Below are 17,777 nucleotides of genomic sequence, written 5' to 3' on the forward strand. Positions count from 1 at the left end.
TTGCAGATGTAATCAATTTAGGACGACTCTAATATTTTTGCCTGGAAAATTTCATGGACAGAAGGAGCCTGGTGGGCTACATACAGTCCATGGGGCTACAATGAGTTTGACATGATTAAGTGACTGAACACATACTAGATTAGAGTGGGTATTAGAAGGGGAAATTTTGGACACAGAGAGGGAATATAAGAGGCAAAAATTGGAGTGATAAAGCTGTAAGCTAGGAACTCAAAGGTTGAAAAAACTAAGATCATGGCCTCCAGTACCATCACTTCACGGCAAATAGATGGACAAACAATGGAAGCAGTGAGAGGCTTTATTTTCTTGGGCTCCAAAATCACTGCAGATGGTGACTGCAGCCATGAAAATAAAAGACACTTGCTCCTTGGAAGAAAAGCTATGACCAACCTAGATGGCATATTAACAAGCAGAGACATTACTTTGCTGATAAAAGTCCATCTAGTCAAAGTGGTGACTTTTCCAGTAGTCATGTATGGATGTGAGAGTTGGACAATAAAGAAAGCTGAGTGCTGAAGAATTGATGCTTTTGAATCCTTGAGAGTCCCTTGGCCAGCAAGGAGATCAAACTAGTCAAACCTAAAGGAAATCAATCCTAAATATTCATTAGGACTGATGTTGAAGCTGAAGCTCTGATACTTTGGCCACTTGACATGAAGAACTGACTCCTTGGAAAAGACCCTGATGCTGGGAAAGATTGAAGGCGGGAGGAGAAGGGGATGACAGAGGATGAGATGATTGGATGGCATAACTGACTCAATGGACATGAGTTTGAACAAGCTCCGGGACCTGGCGATGGACAGGGAAGCCTGGCATGCCGCAGTGCACAGAGTTGCAAAGAATAAGACATGACTGAACAACTGAACTGAAGGTAGGATTACTCCCCAGAGCCTTCAGAAGTAGTATGGCTCTGAAGACAAGTAGATTTCAATCTTCCAGCCTTCAGGATTGTGAGAAAATTAATTTCTGTTAAGTCACTAAGCTTATGATAGTTTATCAAGCAGCATCAAGAAACTAACATAGCAATGGAGGAATATCAAGTTGACATTCACAGCACATCCACATTAACATAAAATGTATTTTTGCAGGGAGGAATAAAAGTTTTTACTCAATCACTTGTATGCAATCTTGTATCATTTTGTTCTAGTAACTGACTTTCTTCCCAAACTTCAAATCTCTTACATTTTATGTGAATTTTAAAATAGAAACTCCTGCCTTGAAATAAAACTCACAGTGTAAACTAAACTACTTAAGGAACTCAGGCAGGAAAGCATGAATTCTTATTCTCTTGATACTAAACACATTTCTTTCCTTTCGTATATCATTCATACCACATTTCTTGGACTTTATGAAGACCCATGCTTTTTGAAAGTGCTAAGGAAGCATTAAAGTATGAAATGATCTTATCGGAAATAACAATAATTATGGATTTCTTTGATATTGCCTCTCATTTCCACATTCAGAAGGAACTAAAATTGTGTGTAGTCACAGGAATGACTGGTGTTGAATATGAATGGTAGTAGAAAAGAAACTAATTTACTTTAAAAAAAATCACATCAAGAGCAATAGTCATTTTTTAAAAGTAGTTTGTTTCTGGTTATAAATGAAGTGCATATCCACTCAATTACAATTTGAAAATCCAATAAGGACTGAGAATAAAGTGATGATCATTCACAATTCTTACCACTCAAAAAAACAAACAAACAAACAAAAAAAAAAACCCTACTATTATCATTGGAGAGTTTCTAGTACTTTATTCTATGCACATACTTTTTTATGGTGGTTTAGGTCATGTTGTATTAATAGATTCCCTTTGGAGCCCTGGTTTTCACCTACAATATTGCAGTCTAAGAATTTTTCCATATCACAAAAAGATTTGAAATTATCTTTAATAGTGCAATGATATTCTGTGACTTGGGCTCTTAGAATTATTTCTAGTCTTAATACATGTAGGATTTTTTATATTGTTATACATGCTATGATGAACATATACAGATATTTCATTGTCTACATATTTGATTATTTCTTAAGATGGAGAATCACTGCATTAAAAATAATCTGTTGAATGACAATTATATTAACATTAAAAATGAAAAGTGAAAATATGAAACATATAACTATTATTTTGAGAAGCAAAGCAAATGTGTATGTCCTAACATTTTCCAAGACTTAGTGTTAAAACATTAGCTCTGATTAAAGAAAAAATTCTGTACAAAGGGATAAGTTACTTCCCCACCACATGTCAGAATGGCAAGGCAGAATATTCTGAAATTGATAGGCATTATGTGATGAAACTGTCATTTCACTTCACTTCAATTCAGTCACTCAGTCATGTTCGACTCTTTGCAAACCCATGGACTGCAGCACACCAGGCTTCCCTGTCCATCACCAACTCTGAGAGCTTGCTCAAACTGATATCCATCAAGTCAGTGATGCCATCCAACCATCTCATCCCCTGTCATCCCCTTTCCTCCTGGCTTCAATCTTTCCCAGCATCAGGGTTTTTTCCAATGAGTCAGTTCTTTGCATCATGTGGCCAAGTATTGGAGCTTCAGCTTCAACATCAGTCCTTCCAATGAATATTCAGGTTTGATTCCTTTAGCATTGACTGGCTGGATCACCTTGCAGTCCAAGGGACTCTCAAGAGTCTTCTCCAACACCACAGTTCAAAAGCATCAAACTTCGGTGCTCAACTGTCTTTATAGTCCAACTCTCACATCCATACATGACTACTGGAAAAACCATAGCTTCAAAGCTATGGACCAATGTTGGCAAAGTAATGTCTCTGCTTTTTAATATGCTGTCCAGGTTGGTCATGGCTTTTCTTCCAAGGAGCAAGTGTCTTTTATTTTTATGGCTGCAGTCACCATCTGCAGTGATTCTGGAGCCCAAGTAAATAAAGTCTCTCACTGTTTCCATTGTTTGTCCATCTATTTGCCATGAAGTGATGGGACCAGATGCTATGATCTTAGTTTTCTGAATGTTGAGTTTTAATCCAACTTTCTCACTCTCCTCTTTCATTTTCATCAAGAGGCTCTTTAGTTCCTCTTCACTTTCTGCCATAAAGGTGGGGTCATCTGCATATCTGAGGTTATTGGTATTTCTCCGGGCAATCTTGATTCCAGCTTGTGCTTCATCCAGCCCAGCATTTCACCTGATGTACTCTGCATATAAGTTAAATAAGCAGGATGACAATATGCAGCCTTGACATACTCCTTTCCCGATTTGGAACCAACCCATCATTTCATGTCAAGTTCTAACTGTTGCTTCCTGAGCTGCATACAGATTTCTCAGGAGGCAGGTAAGGTGGTCTGGTATTTCTATCTCTAAGAATTTTCTACAGTTTATTGTGATCTACACAGTCAAGTCAAAGGTTATGATGTAGTCAATAAAGCAGAAATAGATGTTTTTCTGGAATTCTCTTGCTTTTTCTATGATTCAGCATATGTCACCAATCTGATCTCTGGTTCCTCTGCCTTTTCTAAATCCAGCTTGAACATCTGCAATTTCACAGTTCACATACAGTGGAAGCCTGGCTTGGAGAATTTTGAGCATTACTTTGCTAGCATGTGAGATGAGTGCAATTGTGCTGCAGTTTGAACATTCTGTGGCATTGCCTTTCTTTGGGATTGGAATGAAAACTGACCTTTTCCAGTCCTGTGGCCACTGCTGAGTTTTCCAAATTTGCTGGCATATTAAGTGCAGTGCTTTCACAGTATCATCTTTCAGAATTTGAAATAGCTCAACTGGGATTCCATCACCTCCACTAGCTTTGCTTGTAGTGATGCTTTCTAAGGCCCATTTGACTTCACATTCCAGGATGTCTGGCTCTAGGTGAGTGATCACACCATTGTGATTGTCTGGGGCATGAAGATCTTTTTTGTACAGTTTTTCTGTGTATTCTTGCCACCTCTTCTTAATATCTTCAGCTTCTGTTAAGTCCATATCATTTCTGTCTTTTATTGAGCCCATCTTTGCATAAAATGTTCCCTTGGTATCTCTAATTTTCTTGAAGAGATCTCTAGTCTTTCCCATTCTGTTGTTTTCCTCTATTTCTTTGTACTGATCACTGAGGAAGGCTTTTTTATGTCTTCTTTCTGTTCTTTTGAACTCTGCATTCAATTGGGTATATCTTTCCTTTTCTCCATTGCCTTTTGCTTCTCTTCTCAGTTATTTGTAAGGCCTCCTCAGACAACTGTTTTGCCTTTTTTTCTTGGGAATTATCTTGATCACTGCCTCCTGTACAATGTCACAAACCTCCGTCCATAGTTCTTCAGGAACTCTGTCTATCAAATCTAATCCCTTGAATCTATTTCTCAACTTCCACTGTATAGTCACAAGGGATTTGATCGGAATGGTATAGTGGTTTTCCCTCCTTTCTTTCATTTAAGTCTGAATTTGGCACTTTCCATTAATTTAGGAAACACCATTACACATGGAACTTCTTAGGAGCTTGCCATTAAAATTACAATTGAAATTGGTTCTCCCTTCTCTTGCTATCAGAGTGAGCCACTTTGGTGAGATGACTAAATTATTTGTCCAGGAGGAAATATGGATATGGGTATATAATTAAACTAGGGATTTCCATTTCCACTGAGGAATGTTTTTAATTATAATCCTTAGGTGGTCCTTTTGCAAACAACATAATATGTTTAATTTGAAGATATATGAATGACCTTCAACAAATCATTTGGCACTTCAGCTTCCTATGTGTAACACACAAAAGAAAATGATTTGTGAGATGCAAATAAGGAAAATGTGAAGGTATAGACTTATTTTTAATGACATAATTATTACCATTATAAACAAGTAACTGATTACCATAATTAGAATATTGCCAGATTTTGCAAATTTTATCTACTGAAATACTACATCTAAAATTGTGGTTCCCGATTTCCTCCCTAAATTCTTACATTAAGAGGAAAGAAAGTGTGAATAATGTATCAGTTTTACTTTGAAGTTCATAAAATTTTTATGTGAGAAAAATCACTCAAGCAGTACTTCAGGGATATTACATTCTGGACTGCTGTTAATAACTTGTGTGGAGTATTGGAATATTCAACTAATATAGCATATCAAATCCATAATCATTGCCAGAGGGGTTGTCAGAGTATTTTTTTTCTCCATCAGTTTAATAAAGTTGACCAAAAAGGGCAGAATTCATAAAACATCATGGATCAGACTTTCTATTACCCTGTAAAAATATTTTTTAAAGAATTTAGTAGTTTGCTTTCAATCTGAAATAATAGAATATCTGCTTTTTGGAAATTTTAGTTAAGAAGACAAGATTTAACATAAACTGGAAGCCATCAATTAAGAAATACCTTCTGCAGAAAACATTGATAACTTATGTAATTTGACTGTTTTAAACATAAACAGAGTCTACTATGCTGGCAAACAAACAAGAATAACTTTTTCCAAAGAAGGTTTTATCAGAAAAAGAAGTGTTGTTATTTTTTTAATGGCAGCTGTTTACAGTGACAGAAACTTTTACATAGTCTATTTAAGATTTTGTTGTTATAAAAAGATCATTAGTAGTAGGTTTAACAAATAGTGATCCCAACTATTCTGATTTCAAATATTCTGGTTTCAATTATAACACAATTTTAAAACTCTTTTCAACAATCTTCATCCTTTTTTCTCTTTTTTTGTTTATCGTGTATACTATTCTTCCATTATGTAATCTTGATATTTATTTTGAGACAGCTGATATTCTAAGTTGAAATTTTTAAATCAATTTTTTTTTAATTGAAGCTTACAATTTTCTACCCTTTGATTTCTTCTAATCACAGTTGTACATGGCCCACACTAATCCTACCCTTATAGATTTGACTGCTCCTTTCAGCTGTCCTTCCAGGTTGCAGTTCCCACTGTCCATAAAGAAAAAATGAAAAACAAGATTCTACTCAGTTTTTCATCTCATCTTTCCCACCCACTATTGTTACTGCCTTTAAACAAGTAAATCAGGGGCAACCTTTGATCATTTTTCTTTCATCTAACTTAGCTAAATTTACTTTTCCCTCAGGAAACTTCTGAAATTTATCCCTTTCTCCATGAAGGAATTGCTGGGAAAATTTTCACACATATTTTGATGTGACCATTTTGATTTTTGAAAAATTTTCCTTCATGCCATGTATGCTATCAAACTTCAGGGTGGTTAAAATACGTATATAAAAATAATTTTCCCATTAAAGTCATCATCTAATTCATTCGCATTCAGTCTTTCAGATTGCATAATTATTGCATTTTTCATTCTTGCATGCTAAGTCACTTCAGTCATGGCTGACTCTTTGTGACCCTAAAGACTGTAGCTCCCCAGGCTCCTCAGTCCATGGGATTCTTGAGGCAAGAACACTGAAGTGGGTTGCTGTGCCCTCCTCCTGGGGGCATCTTTCTGACCTAGGGATGGAACCTGCAGGCAAATTCTTTAAGACTGAGCCACCAGGGAACCCCTTTTCATTCTTGTTTTTAATTGTACTCCCACTATGCAGTTTTTGTGATCAGTTTATTTGCTGGTTTTGTTTTTCACTCATATGTATCCCCTTTAGACTCTTCATGTCTACTTACTTATTCCTACTGTTAAAATAAAGGAAGATAAAATAGGTGATACAAACTAACTTTATTTAACACTTCATGAAGTGGACTGCAAAGAGATCCAACCAGTCCATTCTGAAGATCAGCCTTGGGATTTCTTTGGAGGGAATGATGCTGAAGCTGAAACTCCAGTACTTTGGCCACCTCATGCGAAGAGTTGACTCATTGGAAAAGACTCTGATGCTGGGAGGGATTGGGGGCAGGAGGAGAAGGGGACAACAGAGGATGAGATGGCTGGATGGCATCAATGACTCGATGGACATGAGTCTGAGTGAACTCCGGGAGTTTGTGATGAACAGGGAGGCCTGGTGTGCTGTGATTCATGGGGTCGCAAAGAGTGGGACAGGACTGAGTGACTGAACTGAACTGAACTGTACAGTCTCTTTTCAGAGACCTGCTGAATGGGGTAGAAGGCAAGAAACTCTTACAGGATAAACAAAGAAAAAGAAGCAACAAATCAAAAGAATCTGATTGGCTGGGGCCACAGAGACATCCTTGTTTGGTGTAAGAAGGAGCAAGGAAATAAACTTAGAGCCCAGAGTTGGTTTGGCATTTGGGGATCAGTTGTACGGCTACCTTGTGTTTCTGATCAAGTAGAGAATTTACAGTGACTCGGAGGTTATCTAAGTTTCAGCGGGCTGATGAGACACCTCAGCTGGAATGGCTCCATTTTAAGCCTAGAAATTTATTTCAACACGACTGAGTCACATTTGAAATTAAGCAGACTTGAAAATTCTCCCAAATAATTGTCATCACTTAATCCATTTCATCAAAATACAACCAGCAACAACCCAGATAATTTCCTGAAGTCCAAGTATTTTCTTTGCTTTTAAGGAAATTGCAGTTTAACTTAACATTTGGTTTTACACCTCTGGCATCACATTTTTTTCTTTCCTCTCTCTAGCCTAGCACTCGGTTATGAAGCAGGCTCTCTCAATTTTTAACTGAGTAGTGTATTCTAATTTTTTTTTGCTTTTTTTAGTTAGTCTTTTTGTTGCAGGAAGGGGGACCCCTTCCAGGGCCTGAGATGGGCACTTGTCTAACACTCAGAAATGAATTGTCCGAGGAGACATACATGCTGACAAAGCAAGAGATTTCATTGGGAAGGGGCGCCTGGGTGGAGAGCAGCAGGGTAAGGGAACACAGGAGAAATGCCCTGCCTTATGGCTTGCAGTTTCTGGTTTTATGTAATTGGGTTGGTTTCCAGATTGTCGCTGGCCAGTCACTCTGACTCAGGTACTTCCTAATAGTGTATGCATCACTCAGCCAAGATGGATTCCAGCGAGGAGGATTCTGGGAGGTGAGTAGGACATATGGACCGGCATCTCATTTTGACCTTTCTTGAATTCTTCTAGTTAGTAAGTATAGCTTGTCACTTCTGCATTCCTTACAGGACCTCCTGTTTAAGATAACTCATACAAGTGGTTTCTATGGTGCCTGGCCAGAGCAAGAGATTTCAGTCAGCAGTTCCTCTAACATTTTGAACACAAGAATGTGCTTCCCCATAGGAATGGTTTCTGGAAAGAATCCTTTGAAATCTAGGGTGGACCTCAAAACCCTTATTTCATCTTGTCATGTAGTTAAGCATGTACTGGTACTACTGTTGTACTTAATTTTGTGACATTAATTCCCAGAGAAAACGCATTGCTTTAGTGTCAGCCCCTCAGGGTAGGCATTTGCAAGATGACAATGAGAATAGTGCCTATTTAATAGGATTGTTGTGAAAATTAAATGAAGAATCCATGCATAGGTAGGTTTCTGAAGGAATCTGGGAAACTTCTTTATTGCTTTTCATGACCAAATAATTTTTTTTTTAATGTACCAAACCCTGCTGGTGTATCCAGTGTCTGATTTCTTATTAAGATACATAAAGGTATTTGGGCAGACTATATACAGACTATATACAAAATTTTTAAACCAATTTTTACTGCTTTACAATGTTGTGTTAGTTTCTGCTGTACAGCAAAGTGAATCAGTTACACATATACATATATCCCCTCTTTTTAAGATTTCCTTTCCATTTAGGTCACCACAAAGTACTGAGCAGAATTCCTAAATGGAAGAAGTCAACTTTCTCCTTCTCTGACCTTGAATAAGAAACTGTATGGCACTGACTGTTTCTGAGAGCAGTCTTATAACCAGGAACTCTGCCTGAAGCTGGCATTAGGAAAGGGAGAAGTGAGAGACGGAAAGAATCTTGTTCCCTAAAAGACACTGTTCAACTGCTGACTCAAGCAATTCCAAAATCCACGGTAGTCATAAACACCTTGTTTATCGTGGTCCATGTGCAGGTTGTAAAAGAGTTTCCAGACGTGAGATAGCATGAAGGGAGAATGGTTAGTAGAGGCGGGGGTGTCGCTGTCAGAACAGCAGGCCGGCCTCCTGATTGTCAGGGACAGGGGACCAGGAACACGGTCATCCTCCTGTGCTTACATGCTTTGTGCTCAGTTGCTTCAGTCATGTCTGACTCTGTGCGACGCTATGGACTGTAGCTCGCCAGGCTCTGCTGTCCTTGGGGATTCTCCAAGCAAGAATTGGAGTGGCTTGCCACGCCCTCCTCCAGGGGATCTTCCCCACCCAGGGATCAAACCCAGGTCTCCTGCATTGGCAGGGAGGTTCATTATCACTAGCGCCCCCTGGGGGGAAAGCGATAGTAGGTTGTCTCAAAGGTAAAGCCCTTTGAATAGTTTTGGTTCCTAGCTAAGGATTAGAGTAAACACTGACTCTATTAATAATAGCAGGAATGAAGGGTATAGTCTTATAAAAGTTATATTCATTTCCTATCACAGAATGTAAAAAACTATCAGTTTTTTAAAATGATGCAACAAGACTTAGCTTTCTAGACATTGTTCAGGATAATTCATCTTATTTATCCATGCTACAAATAATCAGTCTCTATGTTTTGAGGTGGAAATATTGTGAAAAGCTACCGAGCTACAGAACTACAAACCTTCAAGCCAACATGTAATAACAGATTTTTTACTCTTCCTTGTTTATATTCCAAGGAAGCTATGTAACTTAACAGATATTTAAAACATGTATGACAATATATAGAATTTAGGCACTGCCTGTTTTCAAAATTTTATTTTTCTAATAAAGATATTGCCCCCAAATATATTAAAGAATGAATTACCTTCCCGTGTGAGTGTGTGCATGTGTGTGTGAGCGCTCACGCATATGCTCAGTCATGTCTGACTCTCTGTGACCCCATGGACTGGAGACCTCCAGGCTCCTCTGTCCATGGGATTTCCCAGACAAGAATACAGGTGTGAGAAGCCATTTCCTTTCCAGGGTATATTCCTGACCCAGGGACCAAGCTCATATCTCCAGTGTCTACTGCATTGGCAGATGGATTCTTTACCACTGAGCCACCTGGGAAGCCCTTAAAAGCCTAAAGTTCCTACAACCAACCTTAAATGCTACTATTGTTAATTTTAAAATAGCATTATTTTTACTGGTGGAAAATAAGCTGAAGTGACAGACTGGTAACAAAGATAAAAGGTGTTTATAATTATGTGCTTAGATGGCTAAAAACTTTGTCATTATATTGATTACATGTCAAAATTCCAAAGAAATACACATTGGATTGCAGTTTGCTATTTTCCAGGTAGTTCAGAGATTGTAAGTAAGGAGTACTGATTGCTTTGCAGAGACATTTTCTGTGCACAAAATAAGGGTGGTGTTTGGATAGCAATGAATTTCAATGCATGGACATGGTATATGAAACTCTAAGGCATAGTTATATACTGTATTAGTGCTAGGAATAAAAGCAGCATGGACTAGAATATGATATCATGTTTCTGGAACCTGACTGCCTCAACCCAATTTATTTAAAGCAATGTGGAAGGTGTGAGGGTATTGAAGGATCAACTCTTCAAAGGAATGAAACTCATATTTTTTTTACCTACTCTATCCAATCTATCGTCATATATTAAGTTTATAATTTGTTGAATCAATGAATAAAGATGATTATAAAGTGAGAATCAAAAGAGTCAAATGATTTGTGAAGCAATAGAACTAGCGAGGGGAAAAAAGGAATAAAGGGTGGGAAAACATCCACCTGATTTTCAGACTTCAATTAAGACAGCTGTTAGAACACTACACCCAAACCTGTCTTTTGGACAAAGATAATAGGCATAGACACTGAAAGCTCTGAAAAATCAAATATATTTCTATTATAAGGAGACAGGAAACACTTGCCAACAGAAAGATCTTTTGATTTAATTTAAAACTATAAAGTGTTTCTTTTCACTTTCAAGGGTCTCCTCTGCTACTGCTCAGAAGTAGTCAGACTCCCTAAAAGGGTGCTACATTTTTGTAACTTTATTCAGAGCTTTTTCCTCATTGAGCAAAAGTGACTCTCCTTTATTTTTCCTGGAACTGAGTCAGTGAATAGCTTATTCTATTCTGAAAAGAAAAGGAAAAATTCAGATATGATCATTATTCAAAGCATTTGTTATTGAAAATTCAGGAGCATTAAATTATCTAAGCATCTCAGCAATTTTTTTAATTTCTCCTAGAAAATGAATTCTGAAATAAATTGTTTCTGAATTATTTTTTCCTTGTATCTTTGGATTTCTTTTTTGCATGTAATGAATCATTTTGTGTGCAAGTCTTTTCACTTTTACTGTAACAAGGCAGCCAAGTACCCAAAAGCTTTGATTCAAACAGAAATGCATTTTTGTGCTCACATTCCTATTTTGAAGACAGACTACTGTGTGAGACAAGCACATTTTCTATTATTCTTCCTTTTGATAAGCCAGTATGAACATATGCTGGAAATGGAAACTCATATTATACCAAAACAAGCAGCATATCTGCTGTTTGATGATTAAATTTGTTAGAATTTGTAACAAGCTTATAACAATACCTGGCCACAGAGCATGTACTCTGTATGAACTTGAAAACTAAAAATACAAGCACAGTAGCAAATTCGTGGATGTAGGGTAATTAGAGACCTGAATTTTAAGGAATAGCCATAAACTTCTACACCTGCAATATACTTATCCTATGAAAAAATTATCTTTCTCGTTACTTTTTACTTGATTCTGGAGGCAGTAATCAATAGTTTATAAACTATTATTTATTTTTATTTACATTTTATGATGGTATTTTTATAATTTTTTAAGTTTTATTCATTTTTATTTTATTATTTACTTATTTTTTACCACACCATGAGGCACCTGCTGGGGTCTTAGTTCCCTGACCAGGTGTTGAACCCGAGCTTTCTGTGGTGGAAGGGTGGAATCCTCACCACTGGACTGCCAGAGAAGTCCCTATTGTTTTATTCTTTAATTTTCAACAAAGTATTTAGGTCTCTGAATTCTGTTCCAAGAGGAAAGAATGCTTTAGCTTCTTCCTTCACTCCATCATTAACAGAAACTCCGAGGACCAGTGACTCTCAGAGCTTAGACTGCCTAAGAACCACATGGGGAGCTTCTTAAAAGATAGCTTCCCAGGCCCAGCCTGAGACTTCAATTCAGGAGGCCTGATCTGGGCCCTGGGATGTGTTTGTTGACAAACCCCATCAGGTGCTCCTGATTCAGGGGTTACAGAAGCACAGAACATCATCGTCATCCTGTTTTACAGATGAGGCAAAATGGAAACCTGGACTGCTTAAAACTCAGGATTAAAAGTAACACTGTTAACTGTTTAAAAGTTAAAATAACACATGCTGAATGCATCTGACTTTCTTTGCAAAGTTAGAAATTTAATTAGAAACTCAATGCTCTCCACAGGACCAGGGTTATAGGTCCAGTTTTAAACTTTTGCTGAACTGCCTCTCACCCTTGAATCTTTGTTCTTCAATCTACTTTGGTTACTCTGAACCTCATTTTGTATATTTCAGTTCAATTTAGCAAACATTTACTACCTACCTACCATGTGCATGGCACTACCCTAAAACACATATATTGTCTACTCTTTTTTACATTTTAGTGGAAATATTTTCTTTGACTATTTATAATTTGTCTTAATTTACAAATGAGTGAATTATAGCTTATCAATTTTTGATATTAAAAATGACTAGTTATCTAACAATCTTTGTAATTTGAGATTGACTCAATAAATTGACAAGCTACTGAGACAATATAAAACCTTAATGTGTTGAGCTATGAATTTTTAATACAGCAATTTTTCTGTTCATAGTTATAATATGCCTTTGGTGATAATTTTTGAAGTACATAACATTTATACCTAATTTCTCTTCTGTTGTTCTGGTCTAAATTTAGAAATAATATTTCAAATCCAAACTTCTAAAATAAGCTGGGCTTGTGGATGTAATAAGCAAAAATCACAATCAAATGGATTGCCCAGGGGGAAAAAAGCTGAATATCACAGATGGTTTGAGAATAGAGATGTTGTTATCTACCATCTCTGCTGGTTCACATACATTTGCCCTGATACATACTATATGCCACTCACAGCTCTAATAGACACTCTGCAGGCAGTCTGGAAAATCCCATGGATGGAGGAGCCTGGTGGGCTGCAGTCCATGGGGTCGCTAAGAGCTGGACATGACTGAGCGACTTCACTTTCACTTTCCACTTTCATGCATTGGAGAAGGAAATGGCAACCCACTCCAGTGTTCTTGCCTGGAGAATCCCATGGATGGAGAAGCCTGGTAGGCTGCAGTCCATGGGGTCGCACAGGGTCGGACACGACTGAAGCGACTTAGCAGCAGCAGCAGCAGCAGCAGGCAGTCTTGAGCATAGTAAAGGTATTACTATGCCCTTTTTGGTTAATCATAGTTAACATATGGGACATTTTCTGTGTGCCAGACTCTATGTGCTTCAAGTGAACTATTATCTTTTAATTTACATGATAAACCTATTGCCATCTTCATTTTATAGATTATGAAAACTGAGTTGGGAAAGTTAAGTTTTTTAAAAAAAATGTAATTGGAAGACAATTGCTTTAGAATGCTGTGTTGGTTTCTGCTGTACAACAGTTGGAGGATAATTGCTTTATGACATTCTGTTGGTTTCTGCTTATAGCTGTGAATCAGCTGTAAGTGTGCGTATATCCTGTCCCTCTTAAGCCTCCCTCCCACTCCATTCCCCATCCCACACCCCTAGGTCATCACAGAGCCCTGAGCTGAGTTATCTGTGCTATACAGATACTTGGAAAAGTTAAGTTTTTAAGGTGACACAATCATTAAGTGGCAAAGCTGGCATTTGAGTTGAAATTGTCTGATTCTAGAATTTGCATTTTTAACCAGGCCTGAAAGTCTCCAGTACCTTTGAAATTCTTACTTCATTTAGGGAAATTACCACTTAATTGGAGAGAAGAGTTAATGTGCCTTAAGCCTAAAGCAGGATCCAATTTGAAGAAGAATTTTCCAGAATTCCCTTACTGTTCTCTTGAAACATTTCTCTCCTATTAAGCATATTTTAAATACATTTGGACAAGAATTAACATAAGAATAAAAGACTTGTTAATATCATAACTTTCTCTTACCAAGCTCTTCAATCTGCACTGCTATTTCTCCTTTTTTATAAAACACCTGAGTGCCTTTATTACTCTCTAGCAGGAATTACTCCATTTTGCTTCTTCAGAATATTTCAAATGGAAATTAGATGTTTTGAAAAATAGTGCTCCTTTTTGAAGCAACAAATTGACATAATAATATTTGCATAGATTTGATGTTTAAAGTGTGATCACTCACCTAGAGCCAGACATCCTGGAATGTGAAGTCAAGTGGGCCTTAGAACCATCACAATGAACAAAGCTAGTGGAGGTGATGGAATTCCAGTGAAGCTATTTCAAATCCTAAAACACGATGCTGTGAAAGTGCTGCACTCAATATGCCAAAACATTTGGAAAACTTAGAAGTGGCCACAGGACTGGAAAAAGTCAGCTTTCATTCCAGTCCCAAAGAAAGGCAATGCCAAAGAATGCTCAAATTACTGCACAATTGCACTCATCTCACACGCTAGTAAAGTAATGCTCAAAATTCTCCAAGCCAGGCTTCAACAGTATGTGAACCATTAAATTCCAGATGTTCAAGCTGGTTTTAGAAAAGCCAGAGGATCCAGAGATCACATTGCCAACATCCATTGGATTATCAAAAAAAAAAACCAAACAAACAAGAGAATTCCAGAAAAACATCTACTTCTGCTTTACTGGCTACACCAAAGCCTTGACTGAGTAGATCACAGCAAACTGTAGGAAATTCTTAGAGAGATGGGAATACCATATCACCTGACCTACCTCCTGATAAATATGTATGAAGGTCAAGAAGTGACAGTTAGAACTAGACATGGAACAACAGACTGTTTCCAAATCGGGAAAAGAGTATGTCAAGGCTATATATTGTCACCCTGATTATTTAACTTATATGCAGAGTACATCACAAGAAATGCCAGGCTGGATGAAGCACAAGCTGGAATCAAGATTGCCAGGAGAAATATCAATAACCTCAGATATGCAGATGACACCACCCTTATCTGCTGCTAAGTCGCTTCAGTCGTGTCCGACTCTGTGCGACCCATAGACGGCAGCCCACCAGGTTTCCCGTCCCTGGGATTCTCCAGGCAAGAACACTGGAGTGGGTTGCCATTTCCTTCTCCAATGCATGAAAGTGAAAAGTGAAAGTGAAGTTGCTCAGTCGTGTCCTACTCTGTGCAACACCATACACAGCAGCCTACCAGGCTCCTACGTCCATGGGATTTTCTAGGCAAAAGTACTGGAGTGGGGTGCCATTGCCACCACCCTTATGGCAGAAAGCAAAGAAGAACTAAAGAGCCTCTTGATGAAAGTAAAAGAGGAAAGTGAAAAAGTTGGCTTAAAACTCAACATTCAGAAAACTAAGATCATCTAAAACTATCATAACTTAATAGCAAATAGATAGGGAAACAATGGAAATACCGAGAGACTTTATTTTTTGGGGCCCCAAAATCACTGCAAATGGTGACTGCAGCTGTGAAAATAAAAGACGCTTGCTCCTTGGAAGAAAAGCTATGACCAACCTAGACAGCATATTCAAAAGCAGAGACATTACTTGCCAACAAAAGTCTGTCTAGTCAAGGCTATGGTTTTTCCAATAGTGGATGTGAGAGTTGGACTATAAAGAAAGCTGAGCACTGAAGAAGTGATGCTTTTGAACTGTGGTGTTGGAGAAGACTCTTGAGTCCCTTGGATTCCAAGGACATCCATCCAGTCCATTCTAAAGGAAATCAGTCCCGAATATTCACTGGAAATACTGATGCTGAAGCTGAAACTTCAATACTTTGGCCACCTGATGTGAAGAACTGACTCATTGGAAAAGACTCTGATGCTAGAAAAGATTGAAGGCAGGAGGAGAAGGGGATAACAGATGATGAGATGGTTGGATGACATCATCAAATCGATGGACATGAGTTTGAGTAAGCTCTAGCAGTTGGTGATGGACAGGGAAGCCGGGCATGCTGCAGTGCATGGAGTAGCAAAGAGTTGGGCTGAACTGCTGTTTAAAGTAGTTTCCAGAATATTCTTACTCCTCCTTAATTCTGAGATACGTGCATAGAGATTTCAATGAACATTGTCTGTGCTGAACTGAACTGATGTTTGAAGTAGTTTCTAGAGTATTCTTACTCCTCTTTAATTCTGAGACATATGCATAGAGATTTCCATGAACATTTTCCGTGTTTTATTCCTTTCATCTCTAGAGATGCTGGAATACAGATGTATGACAGAGATCACAGCCAAGGCTGGTACCCCATGTCTTTCAGAACTGGAAGAAACAATTATGGATGGCAGAGGCTTCTTTTCTTAATGCACAAAGACATGGCAACTCTATGAAATGTTAGTATAGAACAATTTATACATGAAGTTTTAGCTCTCCCAAATAAATTTGAACACTGTTGCTGCATCTGTTCCCTTAATATGCCCCAGCAAACCAGGAGACGAACAAAAGGAGAGGATTTGCTTGAGGATGGATTTAAGCTAGAGTAAGAAAAGAATGAAGACAATAAGCCTCTGATGAGTCTACCAGGAAGGCAAACACTCACCTCCAGCTGGGATTTTAAAATTTGTTTATCTGGTTGAGGCATTAGATAGCATAAAAAGCAATCCTCAATGGGAAAACATTTCTAAAAGATTGTCAAATAGTGAAATCATTGAGGACAAAGAGCCTTAGTTATCTCAAGATACAGCATCAGATCTTCAGTTTGAACTCTTAAAATGAATTATTATTTGTGAACAAAAGCTACTGATTTTCAGTATGAGGAGTACAATTTGAAAGGACAGGTAAGAATTAGAACAAATAAGAAAACTGTAATTTCTGAAGAGCTTACAAAAGGCTAAAGATCTTTTCACAATAAACAACTGGAGATGACTTTTCCAGCAGGGAGTTAAGTAGTAGTTAAGGAGAAGAATATTCAGGTATTATTAATTTACCAGCACAGCTTAGTTTATTTTGATATTATATATCAGTGATATGAACTGGAAAATGTTTTTGTTTCACAGGGTTAACAGTTAGGTCTTCCCTGGTGGCTCAGACGGTAAAGAATCTGCCTGCAATGCAGGAGACTTGGGTTGATTACTGGGTTGGGGAGATCCTTTGGAGAAGGAAATAGCAACCCACTCCAGTATTCTTGCCTGGAGAATTCCATGGACAGAGGAGTCTGGTGGGCTGTAGTCCATGGGGTCACAAAGAATTGGACATGACTGAATAATATTTTCACACTTTTCATAGATATAATTTGATACACAGTCACATACACCAGACTCCACTGGACTTGGGATTTGGGACTGGACACTTTTTCCCCAAAAGAGTGTTTGTCCTCCGTTGCCATAGTTTTAATCTTATCAGAATTCACATTTGACATTTAGCTCTTCTAAAAAGCCACTCCTAATTCTCTCCCCCTAAGTCTGGTGTCTGTTCTCATATTTCCCATGGCATCCAGTGTTGGCTATCATTAAAACCATGCTGCACTGTGATGCTTGTTAACTGTGTTCCCCTAGACACCAAGATCCTTAAAAGCAATTTCTGCATTGTTTGCCCAGTATTTGTGCATAGCACCTCATAGGAGTCTAACCAGCCTGGGTCACCAAGAAATGAATACAGGGTTTTCAATCTTTCCAAGGCCCCGTGGCACAGCAGTTTCAAGTTATATATTCCAGAAGCAGATAAGGGAGCCTGAGTAAGCCATATACCAAACACTTGAAGACTAGTAACTAATTAA

The sequence above is a fragment of the Bubalus kerabau genome, chromosome 9, assembly GCF_029407905.1.
Source record: "Bubalus kerabau isolate K-KA32 ecotype Philippines breed swamp buffalo chromosome 9, PCC_UOA_SB_1v2, whole genome shotgun sequence".
NCBI classification, from domain to species: Eukaryota; Metazoa; Chordata; class Mammalia; order Artiodactyla; family Bovidae; genus Bubalus; species Bubalus kerabau.